A 27,700-nucleotide genomic window follows, 5' to 3' on the forward strand; every position below is an offset into this window, starting at 1 on the left:
GGGGGGCAGGTGTAGCACTTCCTGCGGTTGCAGGGAAAAGTGCCGGGTGTGGTGGGGCTGGAGGGGAGTGTGGAGCGGACAAGGGAGTCACGGAGAGAGTGGTCCCTCCGGAAAGCAGATAAGGGTGGGGAGGGAAAGATGTCTTTGGTGGTGGGGTCGGATTGGCAGATGGCGGAAGTGTTGGAGGATGATGCGTTGGATCCGGAGGTTGGTGGGGTGGTACGTGAGGACGAGGGGGATTCTTTTTTGACCTCACACCCTGTCCACGCAATAAGCCACAACTCATCCCTCACACCCCGTCCACGCAATAAGAACCAAAAAAGAATGTGGTATACTGCATCCGCTGTACCTGGTGTGGCTTCCTCTACATCGGGGAAACCAAGCGGAGGCTCGGGGACCGCTTTGCAGAACACCTACTCTCAGCTCGCAATAAACAACTGCACCTCCCAGTCGCGAACCATTTCAACTCCCCCTCCCATTCCTCAGACGACACGTCCATCCTGGGCCTCCTGCAGTGCCACAACGATGCCCCCCCCCCGAAGGTTGCAGGAACAGCAACTCATATTCCGCTTGGGAACCCTGCAGCCCAATGGTATCAATGTGGATTTCACAAGCTTCAAAATCTCCCCTCCCCCTACCGCATCCCAAAACCAGTCCAGCTCGTCCCCGCCTCCCTTACCTGTTCTTCCTCCCACCTATCCCCTCCTCCCACCTCAAGCCGCACCCCCATCTCCTACCGACTAACCTCATCCCGCCCCCTTGACCTGTCCGTCCTCCCTGGACTGACCTATCCCCTCCCTAACTCCCCACCTACACTCACCTTTACTGGCTCCATCCCCGCCTCTTCGACCTGTTTGTTTCCTCTCCACCTATCCTCTCCTCTATCCATCTTCTATCCGCCTCCCACTCTCTCCCTATTTATTTCAGAACGCCCTTCCCCTCTCCCTTTTCTGATGAAGGGTCTAGGCCCGAAACGTCAGCCTTTCTGCTCCTATGATGTTGCTTGGCCTGCTGTGTTCATCCAGCCCTGCACCTTGTTGTCTCTTATTTTACACAGGAGTCTGGAACGCGCTGCCAGGGGTGGTGGTGGCGGCAGATTCAAGAGTGGCATTTAAAGGACTTTTAGATAAGCACATTAATATGCAAGGAATGGAGGGATATGGACCAGGGGCAGGCAAAAGGGATTAGTTTAATTTGGTGTCATGTTCAGCACAACATCATGGGCCGAAGGGCCTGTTCCTGTGCCGTTCAGTTAAGGACAATTATGAAGTTGTGTGGAAAACAATAGCTGATGTATATTGGAAAAATACAGTGAAAGTTTTGACCGTAGATAAGCAATGTCTAGGTTTTTAAAAATTCATTTATTGGATGTGGTGCATCATTAGCCGGGCCAGCCTTTATTGCTCATCACTAGTTTCCCTTGAGAAGGTGGAAATGAGCTGCCTTCTTGAACTGCTGTAATTTGAACTGAAGCTCATTGGATGCAGGTAGACTCACAATGCCATTAAGCAAGGAGTTCCAGGTTTTTGACCCAACAATACTGAAGGAACAGTGATGCATTTCCAAGTCAGGGTGGTGAGTGACTTGAGGGGAACTTGAAAGTGATAGTGTGCCCATCACTGCCACTCTTGTCCCTCTAGATGGAAGTGGTTGTGTCTTTTGAAGGTGCTATCGAAGGAGCCTTGGTGAATTTCTACAGTGCATCTTGTGGATGGTGAGCATTAGAGATGAAGGCAGTGAATGTTTGTGATGTGGTGCCAATCAAGTGGACTGCTTTGTTCTGGATTGTCAGGTGATCAGGAAGGCTAGTGGAATATTGACCCCTATTTCAAGGGATTTGAAGAGTAAGGGAGTCTTAATGCAACTGTAAAAGTGCTGGTGAAACCACGTCTGAATCACTGTGAGCAGTTTTGGTCATCGTATTGAAGGAAAGATATCATTTCATTGGAGGCAGTTCAGAGAAGGTTCAATAAAATGATCCCTGGTATATAGGGATTGTCTTATGGACAAAGGCTAAACAGGTTGGGACTCTATTCACTGGAGTTTAGAATGACAAATGCTCTCATTGAAACATAAAATTCTTAGGGAGCTCGACAGGGTAAATGCTAAGAAGATGCTTTCCCTTGTGGGATAGTCTCGGACCAGAGGGCACAGCCTCAGAAGAAAGGGTGCCAATTTAAGACTGAGATGAGGAGGAACTTCTTCTCTCAGAGAGTTGAGAGTATTTAGAAGTCCTTGTCACAGAGGGCTGTGGGGGAAGAATGCTTGTGCACATTTAAGGTGAGATAGAGAGGTTCTTGCTCAGTAGGGGAATAGAGGGTTACGGAGAAAAGGCAGGAATGTGGATGTGAGGAATGTTGTCAGATCAGCCATGATCCTGTTGAATGGTGGAACAGGATTGAGGGGCTGAACATCCTACACCTGTTCCTGTTTCTTATGATGTTATGGTCTTATGGATTGTGTCAAGCTCCTTGAGTGTTGCTGCACTCATCCAAGCAAGTGAAGGGTATTCCATCACACTCCTGACTTGTGCCTCGTACACGGTAGACAGACTTTGAGGACTCAGGAGTTGAGTTATGTGCCACAGGATCCCTAGCCACTGACCAACTCATGTAGCCACAGTATTTACATAGCTTGTCCAATTCAGTTTCTGGTCTTATAGTTTCACACTTCTACTCAATCCTTGAAGTTTAATTATTGCAGGGAAAATTTCTTGTACCTTTCTCCATGAAGATGGAGACAAAGTATTTCTTTACTTTCTCTGCCATTTTTGTATTATAAATTATAGTGGTAACTTCCATGATGTTGATCGTGGCAATTCAGTGTTAGCAATATCATTGAATGTCAAGGGGCAAAGGCTAAATTCATTCGTGTTGGAGACAATTATTGACGGTTACTTGTAAAGATTGCATGTTATTTGCATTTAATATTTAGAGAATTAATGCTCAGGATACAAAATGACACCTTCTTTTAAGGCAAGAATACCCAACGGGAAAAGCAAGAAAGCCCAGTTAACAAGGGAAATTAAGGATAGCCTTAAATCAAAGGAGGAGACGTAAAGCCAAAAAGGTTGCAAACTTGAGGATAGGATGAAAACAAACCCATCTGGTTCACAAATGGTCCTTTAAAGAAGGAAAGTGCTATCCTTACCTGACCTGGCCTGGCCTAATATGACTCCATACCCACAGCAATGTGGTTGACTCTTAACAGTCCTCTGGGATGGGCAATAAATCATAGAATAGAATCCTTACAGCGTGGAAACAGGCCATTCAGCTGAACAAGTCCATACCAACACTCCAAAGACCATCTTAACCAGACTCACCCTCTTACGTTCCATTTCCCATGGCTAATCCACCTAACCTACGCATCCCTGGACACTTTAGCATGGCCAATCCACCTAACTTGTACATTTGTGGACTGTGGGAGGAAAATGGAGCACCCGAAGGAAACTCAAACAGACATGGGGAGAATATGCAAACTCGTCACAGACAGTCGCTTGAGGCTGGAATTGAACCCATGTCCTTGGTGCTATGAGGCAGTAGTGCTAACCACTGAGCCATCATGCTGCTGAATAAATGCTAGCTTAGCCAGTGACATCCCCATCCATGAATGAATAATAAAAAAAAATTTAGAATTCAGCAAGGAGGACCGAGAATTTGATAATATAACAAAGATTACGATTGTATAAAAGCAAGAAACGTAAAAGCAGTTTGTAAAAGCTTCTGTTGGTTTGCAAAATAGAATATATTGCCAAATGCTAATGTGGTCCTAAGAGGTAGGAGAATTTATAATAGAAAGTTGAAAAAAATGGCTTCTAGCAGTCATACTGGACTCAAAACTTTACATTCTCCACTGATGCTGCCAGACCTGCTGAGGTTTTCATGCATAGCAATCTATCTGGTTCACATGTCTTTTCGGGAAATAAATCTGCTGTTCATACCTGATCTGGCTATCATGTGATTCCAGATTCACAGAAATATGGTTGACTCTGAACTTCCTTCTGAAATTGCATAGGAAGCCACTTAGTTTAAGGACAATCAGGCATGGGCAATAAATGCTGGCCTTGCCAGCAACACATGAAACACATACATTTTTAAAAGAAATGGCCAGCTCTCTGCCTGCAGATGCCCTCAGTCTTGCCATTTGCTCTGATCTTATTTGAACCCCAGCATACACGATCTGGTAAAATATTCTGGACCACCACCCCTCCTCCTCACCGTACGACTTACTCTCCTCCCTCCCCCACCACCACTACCACCTCAACAACAATTGGGATGATGACCAAATACTTGGTAAAGAGTTACATTTTAAGAAGAAATATATTTTTATGTTAAAATGTCTTGATCAGAGTGTTGAAAACCTGGACTTGTTTAACTATATTTATAATATTTGCTATTTTATTTATGATGCTTTATCAACAGATTAAGCTTAAACCAGAATTTACCTGGGAGCTGGAGTCAAGCCAACTGTTTTAACTGGAGTCCAAGTCAAAGATACTAAATAACATAAAACAGGTAGTTAGATCATTTAAACCAACATATGAGCAAGCAAATGCTTTAATCTGAAACAGACCTACATACTGAGAGTATTTAGAATTATTTTCAATGCTTTTTTTATCTACCACATCAGTTTCAATAACTCATATATATCCATGTATCCTCAAATTACAGACTTCAATTACCTTAATTAATAATTGGTAAAGTATCAGCTGCTGTGATGCTATGTCATAAAGACCAGAAAATACAGACCAGAAGAAGATAAAGTCAACATAGTCCTACCGGACCATAGGGCTGCTCTTTCATTAGAGAGAGAGAGAGACTGGTGGTGGCTTAACCCGATGGTCACTATACCGCCGGCAAGGGGAGATATTAGAAGCTGGGACCTTCACGGTAACCTCAGTTCATGTTTGTTTGAATCCATGTTGTTCGTGTTACTTTATATTGCAAACCAGCAATCCAGCTAACTAAGCTGGATAACCCTTGGCTCTACATTGAATTTGTACAATGTTGGAAAATTTCAGAGGTAAAAACAGCAGAAACACCAAAACTTAAGCACTGCAGTCCAGGGCAATAACAGACAAAATATCTGCCCTTCCTTATTTCTCAATTAGTTTGTTAAAATGTGTGCTTGTTTGGACAGAATTATGCTCAATGGCTAGTCCTTCGTTCTATCAAATGGTTGAAAAGCTTATCCACAAATGGATCTATATTGGTCTCTATGTTTGGGGTTTCTGCAGAAGCACATTAGAGTGGGACTTGTACATGCTAGATTTCTCCTACTCTGAATCTGGTGTATTTTCTGAAGCTAATAAAGTATTTATGATGGAATCCCATTATGAATAGCACTCTCTTTCAAGATTTCACCTCTGGGAACGGAGAGAAAGTTAGCTGTGCAGCATCTGAAGAGGATATTATTTATTCATTGTTTCAGAGATTCCAATTTCTCATTGATCTGCACTAGGCAAAGTGTCTATCACCTTAGTATGCTTCCATAGTTCATAGCAGCACCTGGATATATTGGGAGCCATGTTTAAGAGTAGAAATTGTCATTAATGAATAAGAAAATTGGTCTACATCAGTTCAACAAAGTAATTCATCTTCACAAAAGCTATTTAAAGTTGGGCAATTTATATGCTGGCTTTACCAACAATGCTCACTCCACATGAATGCAAGTAAAAATGACTGAGGCTTCTTTTTATCTTTCTACTAAATTACTTAGAAGCATTTATCTATTTTAGCAGACAAGTACCAAATGAACACCAATCATTTCACTTTGCAAATTTAAAGGTGCATTAATTGTTTACTTTGAACAGATCACCATCTCTATTAACACAGCAGACATAAATTAAATGTATTATGTGGGTATTCATTTGCAATGCTGCAGCATTTGATTATAATTTATTTTTAAATAAATATCAGCCTGGCTCTATTTGAAAGAATTTTAAGTTGTTAATAAAATCATTAATAACATTTAAAAATAACCTTTCTAATGGTTCATCAAGTTTATTAACTAAGTATCTAAACTATACAAAGTCGGATGGCCAGGAGACAATGCATTTTATTCAGAGTTATCTGCTGTTGATTAGTACTATTGTAGAGGTGTTACAATTAATTTCTGAACTCCTGGTTTAGGGATGAAAAAAAGCAAAGGAATCACCAAGCATTTCTACTCCGTATTATTATTCCCCGATCACTGCTAAAGCAGCCAATATATTTTGGAAAAAATGTTAAGACACCCAGTGAATTTGAATAGCTTTCTAACACTGACTACTAGGATAAGACATGGAGAGTGATCACTTGGGTGAACACAGACGTAGTGATCATTTCGGTGATTACAGTGTCCCTGTGGGAGTGAAACCTAGCAAAGGGTTATGGCTTAATTTTGATTGCGAAATTATTGGAAAAGAAGATCTGGAGAGATGTATAACATGTGGCCACTCTTAAATTACCTATTTTGCTTTATTGTCCAAAGTCAAATATAACTTTATTGTCTCTAGTGTCTCCATTAATTGGGAAAAATGCTGAAGTGCTGTACTAACCTGTGTTAAACATGAATAGGTTATCTGAAACGGCCTCATTCTGGATTCCACCAAAGACAAAAATGTTGTCCCCAACCAATGCTGCACTGTGGTTCAAAGTACATGGTGCAATGCCATTTATCTGCAGCTTCTCCCATGTTAAAGAATCTGAACAATTCAATAAAAAGAACATTGGAATTCTATGTCTGGTTTATATCAAAAACTTATAAAGGCTAGTCATGACAAAATCTTTTCAATTCAAATTGCTACCCAAAAGTCTTTCTGAAAATTTAATGGAGTTATTTTAAGATGCAGAAAATTGCTTTGGCATTACTTGGGCTTCAAAATGATGAGTGCAGCAAAATTAAGAAAATATAACCATTGGTGATATATTTCATCATACTATTTCAAAAGAGATTCTGGAACAGTTCTGTGGATGAAATTAATCTATTCAGAATTATCTTCTGTTATTATCAGGCAGGTTTCAGATTGATTATCACGATTCTATTGAAGAGGCATTTCCATCACCTCTATAAGGTTTCATACATACTTTAAATTGTTATGGTGTTGAATGATTTGGTTTCCAAATTAATGGCAAACCACTCATTTGTATACATGTAATGGGGCAGCACAGTGGCTCAGTGGTTAGCACTGCTGCCTCACAGCACCAGGGACCCAGGTTTGATTCCACCCTTGGGCAACTGTCTGTGTAGAGTTTGTACATTCTCCCTGTGTCTGCGTGGGTTTCCTCCAGGTGCTCTGGTTTCCTCCCACAGTTCAAAGATGTGCAGGTTAAGTGGATTGGCTGTGCCAAATTGCCCGTAGTATTCAGGGGTGTATAGATTAGGTGGGTTATAGGGGAATGGGTCTGGGTGGGATACTCCAAGGGTCAGTGTGGACTTGTTGGGCCAAAGGGCCTGTTTCCACACTGTAGGGATTCTATAAAGAATGAGTGGCAACCTTATTGAAATATACAGGATTTTTAGGCGTGTCATGGTAGAGCATTTATTTCCTTGAAGAATCTAAGACCAGACGACAAAATCTCAGTATAAGTGGTTGCATATTTAAGATGGAGATAATGAGGGACTTCTTCTCTCAGAGGGCGATGGATATGTGGAATTCATTACAATAGGGGGCTGTTGATGCTGGGTCACTAAGTATATTCAAGGCTGAGATAGAATCTTGATCTGGAAGGGAATCAGGCGTTATCAGGAAAAGGCAGGAAAGTGGAAGAAAGAAAGTTGCAGTTGAAGATTATCAGGATTTTTATTATTAGTAGTAGTGTTATTGAGGACTGAAAACAACAAATGCTGGAAATCACAACATGTCAGGCAGCATACATGAAGAGAGAGCACGCTAACGTTTTAAGTCTAGATGACTCTTACTCAGAGCTGATGTGAAATGTGGAGGGGGCAGCATTTATGCAATAGTTAGGGAGGGAAGAGGTTGGAGCGCTGGGGGAGGAAGGATGTTGATAGTTCAGATTAAGTGATTGGAATGTGAAAATGGCAGAACAATAGTGTGTCTAATTTCCAAACCTGAAAGGACAGACAGTCCCACTGGGGTTGGGAGAGGGGAGAGAGGAGAGAGGACATGGTGACAGAGAATGTACAGATAAAGCTAAAAGAATGGGAAGGAATGGGAGTGGGCTCACAATCTGAAGGTATCGAACTCAATATTAAGTCCAGAAGGTTGTAAAGTGCCTAGTCTGAAGATGAGATGTTGTTCCTCCAGTTTGTGCTGTGATTCTGCAGCATTGCAGCATGCCAAGGACAGACAAGTGGGCATGTGAGCAGGACGCTATGTCAAAATGACCAACTACGGGAAAGTTGGGGTCGTGCTTGCACACGGACCAGAGGTGTTTTGCAAAGTGATCATCCGATCTGCGTTTGATTTCTCTAATGTGGAGTAGGCCACATTGGGTACAGCGAATACAATACACAAGACTGGAGGAGGTACAGGTGAAATGCTGCTTCACCTGGAAAGACTGTTTAGGCCCTTGGATGGTGAGCAGGGAGGAGGTGAAGGGGCAGGTGTTGCACCTTCTGCAGTTACATAGGAAGTTACCGTGTGACGGGTGGGGTTGGTGTTGGTTGTCGATGAATGGACCAAGGTGTCCTGAAGGGAATGATCTCTGCGAAATGCAGACAGGGGAGTGTGGATAAGATGTGTTCGGTGGTGGCATTCTGCTGGAGTTGTCTGAAATGGCGGAGAATGATCCTTTCAATGAGGAGTCTGACAAGGTGAAAAATGAGGACAAGGAGGGCCCAATCAAGCTGTTGTGAGTGATGGGAAGGGGCAAGGATAGAAGCACGGGTGATAGGTCTGATGTAGTTGAGGGCCTGTCAACCACAGTGAGCAGGAAACCACGGTTATGAAAGAAGCAAGCCATGTCAGCAGCGCTGTTTTGGAAGGTGGCATCATCGAAATAGATACAACAGAGGTGAAGGAATTGGGAGAATAGGATGGAATCCTTGCAGAATGTGGGGTGTGAAAAGCTGTAGTGAAGGTAGTTATGGGAGTCAGTGGCCTTGTAATGGATGGCAGTGGACAGTTTATTCCCTGAAATGGAGACAGAAGAGATATAAAGGAAGGGAATGCAAGTATTGAAAATGGATGGTGTGACAAAGTTATAGAGGGGTGGACATTGGAGGCAAAATGGACAAAATTTTCAAAGTCCTGGCGGGAGCATGAAGCGGCACCGAAACAGTTGTCGATGTACCGAAAGAAGAGTTGTGGGAGGGAGCCAGTGTAAGACTGGAACAAGGATTGTTCCACACACCCCATAAAGAGGCAGGCATACTGGGACCCATGCCGGTGCTCATATCCACTCCTTTGACTTGGCAGAAGTGAGATGAATTAAAGGAGAAATTGTTCAGTGAGAGAACAAGTTCAGCCGAGCGGAAGAGAATAGTGGTGGATGGGGATTGTTCAGGCCTCTGATCGAGGAAGAAGCCGAGAGCTCTCAGACCATCCTGGTGGGGAATGGAGGTATAGAGGGGTCGGACAACTATGCCGAATAGGAGCAGTTAGGACCAGGTAACTGGAAATTGTCAATATGGTGGAGGGCATCAGAGGAATTGTGGTTGTAGGTGGGCAGGGTCTGGACAAGTAGAAAGAGGATGGAGTCAAGGTTGGATGACATAAGCTTGGTGGGGCAGGAACAGGCTGATACGATAGGCCTACCAGGGCAGTCTGGTTTTTGGATTTTGGGAAGGAGGTAGAATTGAGGATTATCAGATTATCCATGATCTCATTGAATGGCAGACCAGATTCAATGGGCTGAATGGTCTACTTGTGGCCCTATGTCTATAGTCTTAATTCCACCTGGGTAAGATAGAATGATTATCAACAGCACTCCCCCACTAGCAAGAATCGCAGAAAACTAGTATGCATGCAATAAGGAAGGCAAATGGAATTTGGCATTTATTGCTAAAGAATAGAGTACAAAAGTAGGGAGTGTTGCTGCAACTATATAAGTGATTAGTGAGACTGCACTTGGAAACAACTTTGGTCCCTTTACTTGAGAAGGGATGTCGTTGCATTGGAGACAGTTCAGAAGAAGTTCACTAAATTAGAGTCATAGAGCTGTACAGCATGGAAACAGACCTTTCAGTCCAACTTGTCCATGTTGACCAGATACCCTAAATTAATCTAATCCCATTTGTCAGCATTTGACCCGTTTCTTTCTAAACCCTTCCTATTCGTGTACCCATCCAGATGCCTTTTCAATGTTACAATTCTACCCACCTCCAATGCATCCTCTGGCAGCTCATTCTATACACAAACCACCCTCTGTATGAAAAATTTGCCCCTCAGGTCCCTTTTAAATCTTTCCCTGCTCACCTTAAAACTATGCCCTCTAGTTTTGGACTCCACTAACCTTGGGAAAAGACCTTGTCTATTCACCCTATCTATGGCCCTCGTGATTTTATAAACTTCTATAAGGTCACCCGTCAGCATCCGATGCTCCAGAGAAAACAGCCCAGCCTATTCAGCCTCTCCCTATAGCTCAAACCCTCCAATCCTGGCAACATCCATATAAATCTTTTCTGAACCCTTTCAAGTTTCACAACATCCTTCCTATAGCAGGGAGACCAGAATTGAAAGCAGCATTCCAAAAGTGGTCTAACCAATATTCTACACAACCACAACATGGCCTCCCAACTCCTATACTCAATGGACTGACCAATAATGGCAAGTATACCACATGTCGCCTTCACAATTCCATCTACCTGTGACTCTGCTTTCAAGGAAGTATGAACTTGCACTCCGACGTCTCTTTGTTCAGCAACACTCCCCAGAACTTTATCATTAAATGTATAAGTCCTGCCCTGATTTGCCTTTCTAAAATGCAGCACCTCACATTTATTTAAATTAAACACCATCTGCCACTCCTTATCTCCCTTATTCACTGGATTTTAGAAGAATGAAAGGACATCTAATTGAAGTATACAAGATGCTAAAGGGATTGACAAAGTAGACATAGAAATGATGTTTCCTCACGTGGGACAATCTAGAACAAGAGGTCATAGTTTTAGGATAAGGGGTAGCAGATTTAAAATAGAAATGAGGAGGAATTATTCCTCACAAACCGCTGCTAGGATACTGAATAAATTTAAGGAGGAAAATGACAGATTTTTAATCATTAATGGGTTATGGACAGCAGGCAGGAAAGTAGAGATGAAATTTGCCTTATTATATTAAATGGTGGACCAGGCACAAAGGGCTCAATTGCCTGTTCCTGCTCTTAGTTCTTATGTTCTTAAGGGTATAAGTTAATCGGTCATGGTTACCACAAATTGACATCCATAGTAGCATCTTTGGCAGTACCAAGCAGGAGCCCTAAGTCAGCTGTTTTGGGGAAGGCCCATTGAGTTACATTGTGCCTAATGGCAGCCTTACTCGGGATTAAGGACACCAAGGAATGAAATCCCATCCTCTGAGAACTGCCTTTCAATCAGAGTGCTTTCCGTTACAGGCAATGCACCTAGAGAAAGGTTCAGGATCACTAAGGGCAGGCCATGGGTCAGTGGGAGTGAAGTAGAAGTTACAGATGTGGGATGGTGGGAGTAGGCAGAAGAGATTCAGCAGCAATGGCAAGGGGGTGGCTCTCAGCAGGGCTCCCTCCCCGCTTCCCCATTCCTGTTGCTGGGTCCATTCATCAGACACTGAGTGCCTTTGATTGAAGGAACCCTATGGGGTCCCAAAAAGATTGGCTTTCAAGCTTCCTGTGAAGTCACTATCCTGCCTGTCGCTGGTTGAATTAATTTCCCACTTAAGGGTTTCAGTTGGCAGTGGCGCAGGAAGGGTGTCCACTAGCATCTCCAACCCAGACTAATTGGGCCATTGACAGGAAGTCAGCAAGAACATACCAGCATGTTCCCTAGATTCCAAATGCATTACATTCCATCCCTCATTTCTGAATGTTTGTATGCAAGCTCCTTGACATGGAGTTGCTTAGCTCAGAAACATGTACAAAATCTGAGCAAATCATCAACCCAAACTATAAAACATAGAACTGTAATTTTCAAAAAAGTCTCCTGAGATAGTAACACTCCTGTATACTATCCTCAAATCAGAGCAAAAGAAGCCAGGGAATAAATAAAGCTATTCATTTGCCAGCAACATATTCTAGTCCATCCAAACTATCAAGGGAAAGCCACCTATAAATAATCCCAATTCCCAAACGTAGCCAAGCAAAATTTAAAATATTCACCATCACAAATCTAGTCATCTGATGTCCTCCACATATATTGGGATACACATTAAAGGGGAATGAAAATTGGTTGAAAGCTGACTCACTCCATGCAAACCCCCACCATAGCTGTAGCAGGCTGCAAATAGGTTAAGTTGGTTAAGTTGGCAGGACTTCTGTGGGAGGAAGTACTGCCCTCAGGGGCAGCAGTGCCAGAGTTCTCAGCATTGTTGGAACTGAAGGATGAAGCTGAATCATAATGGCCCTAAAAAGTCAGGTCTCAGGGTTTTAGAATGGGAAGGGACACGAGTCCAGGGAGGGGTGGGGAGCGTTTTGTCAGAAAGTCAATGCAAAATAAAATGGGCATGTTTTTTGAAGCATGCATTAAATGATATATCGCTTTCCCTTCCCACTTGCCTTACCACCCCACTTTTTTCACATTCTCCATTAAAAATGGCCTATCATTTCTGCCTGACTGCCAAAAATTAACTGTACTTTGGTGTGCGCAGCTTTTTATTCAATCAATAGGCTTGCTAACAAGCCTAAATAATTCTGAATTATTATTTCAATGTGGCTGATGGGCTGCTGATTTTGGTACCGATCACAGCTTATTATGTGAATGAGCTCCGGGGTAAGCCAGGTAATTGATAGAAGTTTGCATCATGCTGCTATTGGCAAATTAATTTTGATATTGTTCATGCTCAAAAAACCTTGCAATGATGTTAAAGTGTTTTGGTCATAAAGAATATAGTAGCCTTAAATAATCTGAAAGGGTTTAAAAGGGTTACATATCCCAAACTTAGACTATTTAATCCAGACAGTTGAAGTCGAACAAGGAGAATTATAAGGCATTGTCAATCAATATAAAGAACATAGTGGACACTAGAGAAATATCAGTAGATTGGGAACAGGGTAATGTAGTACATATGTTTAGAAGGGTGATAAAACAGACATAGCCAATTGCAGCTCTAATAGTTTAACTTAGTTAAATAAAAATAAACAAAAAATGATAGAATTGATTATCAGGAGTAAATTGAGAATTGTTTGTACAACCATCTAGTAAACAGCAGCCAACCTAATTTTTGACAGGGATAATCTTGTCTGATCAAACTGCTTAATTTCTGGTAGCAAATGATAACTCAAGCTGACTGGGAGAAATCCCACAATATCTACACATAAGTTTCCAAAAGGAACATGTATTAATTGTGTTCGGTGTTGTGTGGATTCAGGGTAAAAATTCAAAGAGGGATAAGATTTGATTGAACAATAAAAAAATGTTACTGGTTGAAGGGGTGGTTACCAGGATGAGGTGAAATATTCCCCATGAGATGCCCCAGGGTTTACTCAGTACTGTACCGCCTACATTTTAAAAATTTTGCCTCACTGATTCAGGTTCAAAAACTCAATGTAACCAATGGTAAAGTTTCCCATCTTGTCAACAAAAACAATCAGTGTGGAACTCACCATTGCACCAGTTGGTGGCCCCTTTGCCATTTTGCGCCCTGAGGAGCAGTAATTGGATGAAGATGGCTCTGGGTGGGGAATGGAACGGCTGGAAGGCAAGACCAATCTCATGTGAGTTGCCAGTTGCCTGATTAGTATTTGGACCCAGCTATGGCACAGGAAATGGGTGCATTAAATTTCAGGAAACAAAGAATCTGGAACTGGGTGAAAAGTAAGTCTGGGATCTCCCAGCAGGAACAGGCAAGGATACACTAAGGGCTGTGGGGGAGGGCAATGAGGGCATTGGGATCCCAGGGCAGATCTAGGCGATCCCATAATTGGAAAAAGGTGCCCCTGAAGATGTCCCCAATACCCCACTTTTTCTGCCCAAAGTCCAAGCAGGATAATCTGCCAGGCAACATTCCACCCTGACACCATTGTCCCATGCTCCTTCCGACAGCTGAAAGAAATGCAGCCATGTGGGAAATGGCTCTTGATGGTCACAAATGGACTGCAGTTGGGCAGAGGGTGGATGGGCTGCCCCAGACTTTGCCTTGCATTCACTAAAATTGTGGTGAAGTTGGGGACGGTGTATAAATGCAGAAATGTTAACTACAGAATTTTATGCACACCCTCAACCTTGCCTGCAATCCTGGTCACAGGGAGATGGGGGCTTTAAATTCTGTCCAGTTTACAATTATGCATTCAGTAAATAATATCAGACTAGACAAGACAGTAAATAAAAGATGACAACTCAGAAATCACAGAATGTGTTGAACAAAATCTGAGACACCCATCTAACTCCCTAAATCTGCTGTAACCCTGGCCCATTTTTCCGGGTTAGTGTCAAATTGGCATGTAGGAAGAGCTCCCACGGGCAGCTACTGCTGCTAATGAGGCAAATCTTGGCTATTGCACAGTTGGGTCAAACAAAAGCAGCCAGAGAGTCCCGAAGATATCAGACAAATGTTTGCTAAAAGTCTCAGCTAAGACTGAGGTAAACAAATTGAACATAACCAAATGCAAAAGTGATCATTATAACTGTTACGCTGATCCTGCTGCTGTCTCTTACTAGATGGTCTTGGGAGCAGTGGTAAGAAGGTTGAATAGAAGAGAATAGAGTGCAATGGGCAGAAGAAAGCTGCTACTGACAGTCCGAACAAAAGTGAACGGTCATCACCCCTTTTATAAATTTTATTCGTTCTGTGAGAAAAAAATCTAAATCTTAAGTGTTTGATAATTATCATTTTATGACAAGCAATAATTTCAATTAAGAACTAGGTGATTTGTACAAATTACAGAAAACAACTCTGAAGAACTTTATACTTCCAAGGGTAAAAGGTTAGAAGCAAATTTGGTATAAACTCACCTATATCAAAACAATACATTCCGGGTAAGCATTCCCTTACAAGATGGTGGGACCGGCCTCCAAACAAATAGATTTTTCCTTCCACAACACTTAAAAACAAAGTTCTTATTTAACCTTGTGCAAAAGTTTAAATAGCTTGCTACTGTATTTAACTTTACATAACTTTAAGTGCAAGAAAAGCTGGAGGTGAGCAAGTAATGCAGAAAGAGTAAATTGTTCAAATATAAGCAAAGGGATTACAACATGGAAGGATCTCAATATTATTTTATCTTTGATAAGGGGAATGGGAAATGAAAAGAAAGGTAAAAATGTTATGTATTTAATTCAATGTCAAGTTGCCAACAAATTGCTTCAAGCCAGATGTATAATTTAGTTTTCGTTGATGTATATAATTTGATTTTATAAAATCATAGAATCGTTCAGTACAAAAGAGGCCCTTCAGCCCATTAAATCTGGACTACAAAATCAAACTAAACCTTCACTAGTCCCATTTTCCAGCACTAGGCATGTGGCCTTGACTGTTATGACATTTAATGTGCTCATCCAAGTGTCTTTTTAAAGGCTGTGAGCTTACCCACCTCAACTACTGTCCGAGGCAGTGCATTCCACCCTCTGGGTGAAAACATTTTTCCTCAAATCCCGTCTAAACCTCCTGGCTTTCACTTTAAAATTATATCTCCTATTATTGACTCTTTGATGAAGAGGAATAGCTGCTTATCCATGTTTGTTTTATATCAAATTTAAGAACAAATTTGGAAGAATATTCATAGAATCAAAGAACAATTCCAGATCAAAATGAAACAATTTGGCCCTGTGTATCTGTGCTGGCCTTCTGAACTAAGAGATTTCACTTGATGTCACTCCACTGCTTTTTCCCTATTGCCCTGTAAATTTTCCTTTTCAGAGTTAGGTAACACCATAAATTGTAATAGGATACTTTTCTTTCGTTGAGAGTAAGGAGCAGGATACTAATAATAACGAGACGTCCTAGCTGAAGACATCTAACTTTTACACCGATTCCTCATCTTATTCACTCACACTCTCTTTCCATCATTTTCAACAGAGCTGAAAGCAACACAACTACCATACCGACTAAAACAAACTATTATTTTAAATAAAAATGAACAAGAAATTGATCAAGTAACATATTCTGTTCAACATATTCAAAAATCACAAATTCCAAAAAACAGGAATAATAAAGGCTGGTTTCACTTGCTAGTTGAAAGGAGCTCCCAAATGACACGTAATTAAACAGTAATTTCAAGACAAATGACATCTCAGAGTTTGGCTCCTGACAAAGAAGCACTATTCTGAGTGTTCATCACGGTGGCATGGTTTTCACAAGTTGCATCATTAAAGTGAATGAACCTTGCTTGCTGCACAAATTTTCAATCTCAGTTCCAGCTTGTAGCAGCAAATGCAAACATGCCATTGCCAATATTCAAGGGGATTTACATGCAACTCAGTTTGTCCACTTTTGTTGTCACTAGACATTATTGTAGGAAGATAATGCTGTTTATTTTTTGCTGTAAACTCATCAATTACTATCACAACAAATAGCTTGACTCCTGCTCCACCGTGAGCTACAACTGAACCAGCCTGTAACTGACTACATCAACGTTACTGACACCATAGAATGGACAGAAATTAATGATATTGAAAGGTATATAAACCCATCCCACCTGAGACCTTCAGAACAAATGGGAGATACTTTTCCATAACCAGCATCAAATTAAAATTGCTGATGGTGTGCTTTTTTGCTGTTATTACTCCCCGCAAGTTAGGCTGTGAATGCAACAATCTTAATCAGTACAATTAGATACCGAGCCAGTATCTGTCTGTTACCCATTTCAATAACCCCGTGTTCTCTCTTACCACATGGAATGCCCTTCTCTGGAAGATGGTATGTATCCACTTTGTGGTATTATTTCCCAGGTCAGATCAGAGGGAGTTACTGTCATAAAAGGAACTATATTACTAAAATACTGTAAATTTTACAAGTAGCAAGAGTCATTTTGTTATTGTGAACACCACAGCTTTAAGACCATTCATTGATTCTATTTACCATCAATAACATCAGCTGCATGGACTCATTTGAAACTATTCTTAAAAACTCAATGCTCATTGGGTTAATTCAATCTATTGTGTGATATTAAGTTATATAGACAGCTCTGTGTCAAGTCTATAGAATCCAAGAAATTTACAGCACAGAACAAAGCCATTTGATCCATCACGTTCATGCTGGCTGACAAGAAAGCATTCAACATGCTTGCCAAGTATTTCTGAGAGTTTCTCCCTCGACCACCCTTTCAATCACACATCTGATTGATAAGGTATACACTATACACGCCTCTATCCTTACTACTTCTCATCCTCAATCAATGTCTGGTGGTCATGGCCCCTCAACTAAGTTGGACAGATTCTCCTAACAACTCTAACTACAGCCCTCATAATTTTAAACGCTTTAGTTATGTCCTCCTCAGTCTCCTGTGTTCCAATGAAAACAACGCTAACCTGTCCAATCTTCCATCATAGCTCGAACTCTCCAGACCCAGACAGCACCCCGTTAAATATGCTCTGTACTCTGTCCAGTTTAACCATAGTGCAGAGACTAGGGATGCATGAAGTACTCTTGCTGCAGCCTAATTATTATTCATACATATTAACTCCCCAGATATTATACTTCATTCCTCATTCAATAAGGGCAAGTAATCCAAATGTCTCATTTACTACCGTTTCTATGTGACCAGGCACTTTCAGGGGTCCATGAACATGCACACCAAGGATTCTCTAAACCTCTACATTTCTCAGTATACATTTCTTGCTTTGTTAGCATCCTTCAAAAAGCCTCACACTTCCCTGGATTGAACATCATTTATATGGTCTGTCCACTCTATCTAGTCTATTGATATCTTCATACAGTCTAATTTTCATCTTCATTTTCAACCACATGATCTATTGTCTGCAAGCTTCGTAATCATACCTCCTACATTCAAGTCCAAGTCATTGATGCATTTCAGAAACAGAAAGGGTACTCATACAGTATACTGCAGAACCCCACAGAAAACAGACTTTGAGTCACAAAAACACCCACTGACCACTATCCTTTGCTTTCTGAGTGAGAAGATGCTGTTCCAGTCTTTTACAAAACAAGGAGTGGTCTAACAAAGACAGCAGGAAAAAGCAAGGCATTAAATCTGAAATCTAGCGACAATAAGGAGTAGTAACATATGCCATAGATAAAGAGGAGCCTATAGACATAAAGTAATTGAATCTAGAGAAAGATTTAAAAAGGTACCACCTAAGATTATTGCTCAAAGTAGGAACTTATGATGCAGAGGGTAACATATAAGCATGGACAAAAGATTGGCTGACACATAGAAAACTGTGAGTATGTATAAATGAGTCACTTTCTGGTTGGCAGGATGTGATCAGTCCCACAAGGATCTGGGCCAGAGCCTCAGCATTTTACAACTTATATTAATGCCTTAGAAGATTGAAGTGAAAGCATAGCTATCTTTTCTTATGGTATAAAGATAGATAGGAAAGTATGTTGTGAAGATGAAAAAAGAAAGACATAGATGGATGCAAATAGGTTGAGTGAATGGACAAAAATCTGACAAATATTGTATAATATGATAAAAACTTTGGCTGGAAGAAAGAAAAAGTGAAGTATTACTTTTGTGGAGAACAACTGAAGAATTCTGAGGTGCAGCAGGATCTAGATATTCTGGTGCATGAGTTACAAAAAAGTAGTATGCAGGTACAACAAGTAATTAGGAAAATGAATGGGAAGCTATCCTTTATTATAGGTGGAAATGAACATGAAAGTAATGTCTCCTCTACATTAGGGCAGGCAGACTGGATGACTGCTTTACAGAACATCCATGCTCTGTCCACAAAAATAATACGTTGGATGCGGAGGTTGGTGGGTTAATATGTGAGGACAAGGGGTTTCTGTCTTTTGTGAGGACAAGGGGTTTCTATCTTTATTTTTGAAGACAGAATCCCCCTTGTCCTTACATATCATCCCACCAACCTCCACATCCAACGTATCAGTCTCCGTCACTTCCGCCACCTACAAACCAACCCCAACAACCAAAATGATATTTCCCTCCTCACCCCTATCTGCCTTTCATAGGGACCACTCTCTCCGTGACTCCCTCGTCTGCTCCACACTCCCCACTAACCCCACCACAGCCGGCGCATTTCCCTGCAACTGCAGGAAGTGCTACACCTGCCCCTACACCTCCCCCCTCACCTCCATTCAAGGCACAAAACAAACCTTCCACATCAGACAGGGGTTCATCTGTATATCCGCCAACTTGGTCTACTGTATCCGCTGCTCCAATGTGGCCTCCTCTACATCAGTGAGACCAAGCATAGACTCGAAGACCGTTTCGTAGAGTATCTGCGCTCTGTACGTGACAAATGACAACAACTTCCAGTCGCCAACCATTTTAACTCACACTCCCCCTCCCCATCCCTGGGTGACATGTCCATCCTGGGCCTCCACCAATGTCACAATGACACCACACGCGAACTGGAGAAGCAACACCTCATATTTCGCCTCAGGAGCCTACAGCCCGATGGCCTAAGCATGGAATTCACCAGTTTTAAAATCTCCCCACCCCCAGCCTCATCCCATGTCCAAGCACCCACCCCCATCTTTGTTTCCTTGACCTGACACAACCTGTCCATCTTCTCTCCCACCTGCCAAATGCCCCACCCATCCCACTGACCAATCCCCACCACTCCCTACCTGCATTCACCTATCATCATCGCACCTACCTTCCCCAGCCCCACCCCTCCTCTCTATTTATTTCCCAGCTCCCTTCCCCCTCCCCATTTCTGAAGAAGGGTCCCGACCCTAAATGTCTACTCTCTTGCTCTTCTGATGCTGCCTGGTCTGCTTTGTTCCTCCAGCTCCATACTGTGTTGTCTCTGACTCCACCATCTGCCGTTCTTGCTATGTCAGAATATCTACCTATATGTGGTATTTCTAACCATCGATGTCAATAATTTATTGCTGAAAGTTTTTTTTGTCTGCTTTACATTAGGTCACTGGTTGCTATTACTTGAAAAATAAACTGACTTATCAAAATTAACATGCAGAAAGATCATTGCATTAAAATGAGTGGCAATAATAATACTGTCTAGATTTCAGTGAAGCATTTAGTTTAGCAATTGCCAGACGTCTCCCGATGTCACTCTGCTGCCTGTGGGAGAGGCCCTTGACCTCCACTGAATGCCTCCCACAGAATGATATAAATGAGATTAAGAGCATTTTCCAGTGGGCAGGAACAGGACCAAAACTACACCTTATAACATGACTCTTTTAACAACTGCATATCGCTAGAATAACACATAATAAAGCAATTGAAGTTTTAAATAAATCAATCATTATTTTATGTTTGTTTAAGTAGTTGAAAGACAATTGTTATAGCTACTTACCTGTAAGCATGTAGAAGTCACTAAAATATTTGGGTTGCTCACCCTTCAGAAAAGAAAATTATTGTTCCAGAATTATATTCAAACATTTCATAGTGACATATCTGCATCATTGTAAATTACGTATTACAACTGAAGTGTGAACTTATCTGAATGCTGAATATCTTACTAACATCTTTCAGCATTTTCTGTTTTCATTTTTGTGTACAGCACCGACAGTTTTGTTTTCTCGTTAAGAAAGAAATGCTATCTGTATCTTCCAAAGCAATCTAACAATGTAAACCATTTCTGTTATTGAGCTAGTTCTTACTCAATTCCCCTGACAGCTGATGTCAATTCCCCTGTTAGGAAAGCTTCAGCATCCCTGGGCTTAAGAAAAAATAGAAATCACAAATGATCTCTGACAATATGGTGTGGAGCTGGAGGAACACAGCAGGCCAGGCAACATCAGAGGAGCAGAAAAGTTGACATTTGGGAAATAAATAGAGAGGAGGGGTGGGGTTGGGGAAGGTACAGGGAGATGGTGATAGGTAAATGCAGGTAGGCAGTGGTGGGAATTGGTCAGTGGGTGGGACGAATGAAGAACAAAGAACAAAGAAAATTACAGCACAGGAACAGGCCCTTCGGCCCTCCAAGCCTGCGCCGATCCAGATCCTCTATCTAAACCTGTCGCCCTCTTTCCAAGGATCTGTATCCCTCTGCTCCCTGCCCATTCATGTATCTGTCTAGATACATCTTAAATGACGCTATCGTGCCCGCCTCTACCACCTCCGCTGGCAACGCATTCCAGGCACCCACCACCCTCTGCGTAAAGAACTTCCCACGCATATCTCCCTTAAACGTTTCCCCTCTCACCTTGAAATCGTGACCCCTAGTAATTGAGTCACCCACTCTGGGAAAAAGCTTCTTGCTATGCACCCTGTCTATACCACTCACGATTTTGTAGACCTCAACCAGGTCCCCCCTCAACCTCCGTCTTTCTAATGTAAATAATCCTAATCTACTCAATCTCTCTTCATAGCTAGTGCCCTCCATACCAGGCAACATCCTGGTGGGATAGTGGGTCAGCTCAAGGAAACGAAGATGAGAGGGAGGCTTGGACATGGGATGAGGCCATTGGCGGGGAGATTTTAAAACTGGTGAATTCTATGTTTAGGCTATCGGGCTGTAGGGTCCCGAGGTGGAATATGAGGTGTTGCTGCTCCAGTTCACGTGTGGTGTCATTGTGACATTGGAGGAGGCCCAGGATGGACATGTCACCCAGGGATGGGGAGGGGGAGTTAAAACAGTTGGCGACCGGAAGGTGTTGTCATTTGTCACGTACAGAGCATAGATGCTCTACGAAATGGTCTCCAAGTCTACGCTTGGTCTCACCAATGTAGAGGAGGCCACATTGGAGCAGCGGATACAGTAGACCAAGTTGGCGGATATACAGATGAACCCCTGTCTGATATGAAAGGTTTGTTTAGGACCTTGAATGGAGGTGAGGGCGGGGAGGTGTAGGGGCAGGTGTAGCACATCCTGCAGTTGCAGGGAAAGGTGCCAGATGTGGTGGGGTTAGTTAGGAGTGTGGAGCGGACGAGGGAGTCTTTGCTCCTCATTGTTATTCCATGCCCTTTGTTATAAAGGAGGAAGAAAGAATGCTGCACAGTGTGTCAGCATAGACCGAAAACAGTGTGAATTGTCAATATGGTCATAATTCAGCTTAAAAATATGATTTACCATATTAATAATGGTGTGTTAAAGGCCTCCAAATCAGGGGAAGGAAATGGAAGAGAAAATTTGTAATCTTTTTGGAGAGATGAATGAAAACAACAAAATTATTATTCTGAGATATTTTAGTTATTGATTGATTAATAAGAATGATATATTTAAAATGTGTACAGATTTCATCAATCTGTATGCCAGCAGGCCTACAACAACAAAGCTGTTGCTAAATATGGTTATGAATAATGAAATACTGTAAATCAAGTTAACTGACGTTGAGCATGTTTGGAGCAATGGTTAAAATATGACAAGACTTAAGATCCAACCAGAGAGACAGAAAGTCAGTCCAAAAAGCAGAACAGGAGATTGTGGTGGAGCAGAGAAATGTAATTGTAAAAGGCGTGATGCTGTGGAAGACTAGCAGGGATTAGCACATACGAGTTCACAGGAAATCAAAAAAGTGGGGTAGATTTTCTGCTTTAGATGTAATTGGCAAATGATTTCTCTTTGGCATTTGGGATGAGATTCACAGAAAGTTTTTCTAATTAAATACTGGAGAGACCTAAGCCATTCTCTTCAGTCCCTACAACAAGTGTATGACTCCATTCCTTCCCAGGGTCAACTACTGAGGCTGACTCATACTGTTTACGACCTGGCATTACGCTTCCCGAGCTGAACTTCTAGATACATATTGTGCCATCACTAATTCTGTTCACTTGCACCTCCATAACATTGCCATATTCCTTGCCTCAATTCATCTACTGACAAGACCTATATCTATGCCATAGTTGTCTCCAGGTTGACTATTTCCAGAACTCCTTATTTGGCCTACCATATACTACCTTCCGTATGTTTAATGTTGTCAAACACTCTTCTGTCAATGCCCTGGTTTGCATTGAATTCCATTCATCCACAACCTCACAGTCCACTCGCTGCTGATTTGATTTATTGTGGTTACATGTACCGAAGGACAGTGAAAAGTTTTTTTTTGCGAGTAGCACAGACAGATCATTGCAAACAAAGACAAACAGATCATAGGGTGCTTAGACAGAGCGAGGTATACTAGGTTATGGCTGCACTGGAGGTGCATAAAGCAAAATCAATGTTAGCAAGGTTAACAATTATTTGAAGTTAGGGAGGTCTATTCAGCGGTCTAATAACAGCAGGGAAGAAACTGTTATTGAACCTGCTGGTGCACGTATTCAAGCTTCTGTATCTTCTGTGTGACAGAAGAAGTTGGAAGAGAGTATTACTGGAGTGTGACTGGTCTTCGATGATGTTGGCTGCCTTTCTGTGGCAAAGAGAAGTGTAAATGGAGTCCATGGATGGGAAGTTGGCTTCCATGATGGTCTGGGCTGTGCACACAACTTTCTATAGTTTCTTACGGTCCTAGGCAGAGCAGTTGTCGTAACAGGCCATTATGCGCCTAGTTAGAATGCTTTCTGTGGCGCATCTGTAAAAGTTGGTGAGGGTCCTTATGGACACGCCGAATTTCCTAAGCTGCCTGAGGAAGAAGAGGTTTTGTTGTGCCTTCTTGACCATCGCATCTACGTGGGAGGTCCAGGACAGATTGTCGCTCCGAGGAATTTGACACTCAATCCTCTCCACCTCAGCTCCGTTGATGTAGATAGTGGCATATCCTCCTCCTTTCTCCCTGAAGTTAATGATCAGTTCTTTCGTTTTGCCGATATTGAGAGAGAGATTGTCATCATTGCACCATGACACCAAACTCTATCCCCTTCCTGTATTCCAACTCATCTTTGTTTGATATCCGTCCTACCACATTGGTGTCAGCAGCAAACTTGTGGATGGCGCTCATGTAGAATTTGGCTACACAGTCGTGGGCGTATAGGGAGTACAGCAAGGGGCTCAGAATGCATCCTTGCGGGGCACTAGTGTTGAGGATTATCATGGAGGACGTGCTGCTGTCTATCTTCACTGATTGCGGTCTGTGAGTCAGGAAGCTGAGGATCCAGTTGCAGAGGGTAGAGAAGAGACCTAGGTCTCAGAGTTTTCAGATTAGTTTTGTAGGGATTATGATGTTGAAGGCGGAGTGTCATCGATGAGTAGGAACCTGACATTGGTGTCCTTGTTATCCAGATCTTCCAGAGATGAGTGTAGGGCTAGGGAAATGGCATCCGCTGTGGACTTGTTTTGCCGGTAGGCAAATTGCAGGGGATCAAGGCAGGCTGGGAGACTCACTACCTCTTTAATCTTCTCCAGCCTGCACCTGCCCGAGATACCTGCACTCATCTGATTCAGAATTGCCTCCTTAAATCTCTGTACGTCTGTACCACTCTTTCCTCTTTTAACCACTTCTTACAATCTACTTTTGCAACTAAGCTTTTGGCCATTTGGCTTAATGTATCATATGGTCCAGTGCCAAATTTTACATCGTAATGCTCCTGTGAAGTGCTTTGCAAAGTTTTATGAAAGAGGCTATAAACATTCCAATTGCTGTTGCTAAAGTACAGTGGGTACAGTATTAAGTTCCATGCTGTAAGACAGATTCTAAAGTTGTAAAGATATTTAAACACTAGGTTACAGCTTGTGAGGAAATGCAAATGTGCAGAAAAGTCTGAACATGTGGGACTTCATTGTTAAAACAACATAAATTATTAGGTGATTGGAAAGTAGAGTTTTACATTGGAAAATACAGTAAAAGAAAGTTGACAATTTGCATATTTGAGTGATCAAACATAGCAGTACAAGATTAAAAGAAACAGTTTTAGACCAGGGAACAGGAAAATAATCTTTTCAGAGACCTGAAAGTCAGTGGAATTCAATAACAGGGTTATTGTTTAGGCATAAAACTACATTAACATTCTAGATTAGATAGGCACATGAAGGGAAAACAGTAGATGGGATATGTAAACAAGATGAGTAAAGGTAATTGGTTGGGCCCAAAGGTCTGTTTTTGTGTTTTAAAGTCTATCTAACACTATGTAAATCTCTACGCAATGCTGAGTCTCCAAATATATAGGCCGCACACCTTGGAATTACATATTTGAGTACCTCAATTTTTCCTTCACCATTTGGATCTTCCTTAACACCCATTTCTTTGAGCAAGCATTTGTTCATCTCTTTGTCAATCCAGTTTATTGTGTAAATGAAAGATATACGATTTATAATGCTATTTGTCTGATAAACTTTAACTCGTATAATTTGTAAATTCTTTCAGTTAGCAGACTTCAAAGTTTCCATTGACAATCAGAAGTCTTGAATTTCATGCATAAGCTGCAGCAATGGAAAGAAGCTGTCAAAAAAGTGTGGGTGGCCAAACTTCAAAATCACTCATAAACTAGTGTAAATAATTGAGTATTTAATAGAAGTATCACATAGAGATTATCATATCAAACATGTTGTAAATAAACATTATCTTGAAATGAAAGTAATACCACATGATTACTCACTTTCACACTAACACTGGAACAGCCTCCAAATATGAATGCAATGTTTCCAGCAACTGCCAATCCATGGCCATGCCTACAAATAACAAAACTTAATTTTAAAGACTGACTTGACAAAAAAGAAACTTAAATTTTATGCAAGTAGAAGACAAAACTGGGTGCCACAGTGGATTGGTTCATGTTATTATGTGAGTTTGCAACTTTCCCCACTGGAGATATTTTTATTCTTTCATGGGATGTGGATATCACTGGCTAGACCAGTATTTATTGCCCATCCTTAATTATCCTGGAGAAGGTGTTGGTGCGCTGTCTCCTTAAGCCACTCCAGTCCTAGGGTATAGGAACAGCCAGAATGCTGTTGGGAAAGAAGTTCCAGGAATGGTGATACAGTTCCAGGTCAGAATGGTGTGTGGTTTGGAGGGGAATTTGAAAGTTGTGGTTTTCCATGCATCTGCTGAACTTTTCCTTCTAGGTGATATTGGTTACGGCTATGGAAGGTATTGTTGGGGGCACCTTGTGAGTTACTGCAGTGCATCTTGTAGATGGTGCACATTGTTGACGCTGAGCATCGGTGGTGAAGGGAATGAATGTTGAAGGTTGTGGATGGGGTGCCAATTAAGAGGACAGTTTTGTCTTGGATGTGTCTGTTGCATATGTAGTTGGGAGTGTGTGCTTCCCCTTTAAGAGACTGTTTCAGGTGACAGGAGGGGAAGTTTTGGGTCAGTCTAGGTCTTACTGCATAGCTGTAAATACATATAATAAATTGTGAACAAAACAGAAGTTGCTGAAGAAGCTCAGCAGGTCTGGCAGCACTGTTCTGAGGAAGGGTCACTGGAACCGAAACATTACCTCTGATTTTTCTTCGCAGGTGCTGCCAGACCTGCTGAGCTTTTCCAGCAACTTCTGTTTTTGTTCCTGATTTACAGCATCCACAGTTTTTGCGGGTTTTATACAATAAATTGTTCCTGGTTCAAGTTCTATAGACCTACCTCTTGGTCTTTTTATAATTTATAAATTAACCTGAACAAAATAACTGGCAAAGAATCATGGCCCACTAACTGTGTGCTAACACCATTTTCGTAAGTAAGGGAAGAGATTGAATGTCACTAGGACTTTAAAAATAGTGCAGAATTGAGGAGGTAGTGTGATAGATTTGCTGGGAAACAGATCAAAACGTCAAGGGAAGTGGTCACGAGGGGACCCGGGCTGCAGTCAATGCCAGGGAAGAAGGGTACTCACCAGGATGCAGGCCAAGAATGGCGGCTGTGAGGGGACTCCATCTGCATTCAATGCTGTAAAGAGGGTACTAACCTGGGACCTTACTAAAATCATCACAGAAAGGGGACTCAGGATGTGAGTGGCTACTGGCTACCTAGACACAAGTGGCAGGAAGACTAATGGCAGACCAACTTGAGGCGATGGGACTGTCTAACATAGAGACAGAAAGTTGGATTCTGTACACTGAACATTTTAATGCTTACTTGAAAGCAAACAGAATGGGTGAAAACTTAACGGTACTAGCTTTCTTGAGCACAATTGGGAGCAAGTCTAAGGAGTCTGACGCAACCAAGGAAACTATTGGAGAAGAATAAAGAACTACGTAGAGTGCTGCAAAGTCATTTCACACCAAAGCCACTGATGATCGTGGAACATTTCTGATTTTATAAATGGATACAACAGGAGGGAGAATCCATCGTCCAATTTGTGGCTGCCTTAAAGAGGTTAGCACAGCATTACAAAATTGGAGGGTTCCTCCAGGATGCCTTACAGGACCAGTTCGTTTGTGGTCTCAGACATGAAGCCATGGAAGCTACTAACAAGGAGAGACATGGATTTCAAGGCAGGTTTCAAAATTGTTACCTTAATGGAGTTGGCAGCCAGCGAAGCAACACATTTGGGTGTCGATGCCCAGGTGCATAAGTAGTGGAGTACTAACTGCAGAATGTTGCCAATGGGCAAGTTTGGTCACAAGGAGTCAATGTGTTGGACTCAAAAAGCCATTGCCGAAAATGTAAGGAAGTGGGCCACATTGTCTGAAATTGCTGATTACAGTCCAAACAAGAGAGCAAAGTCAAAAAGAAACAATCCAGATGACAAGGCACAAG

Source organism: Rhincodon typus, chromosome 3, assembly GCF_021869965.1.
Source record: "Rhincodon typus isolate 14 chromosome 3, sRhiTyp1.1, whole genome shotgun sequence".
NCBI classification, from domain to species: Eukaryota; Metazoa; Chordata; class Chondrichthyes; order Orectolobiformes; family Rhincodontidae; genus Rhincodon; species Rhincodon typus.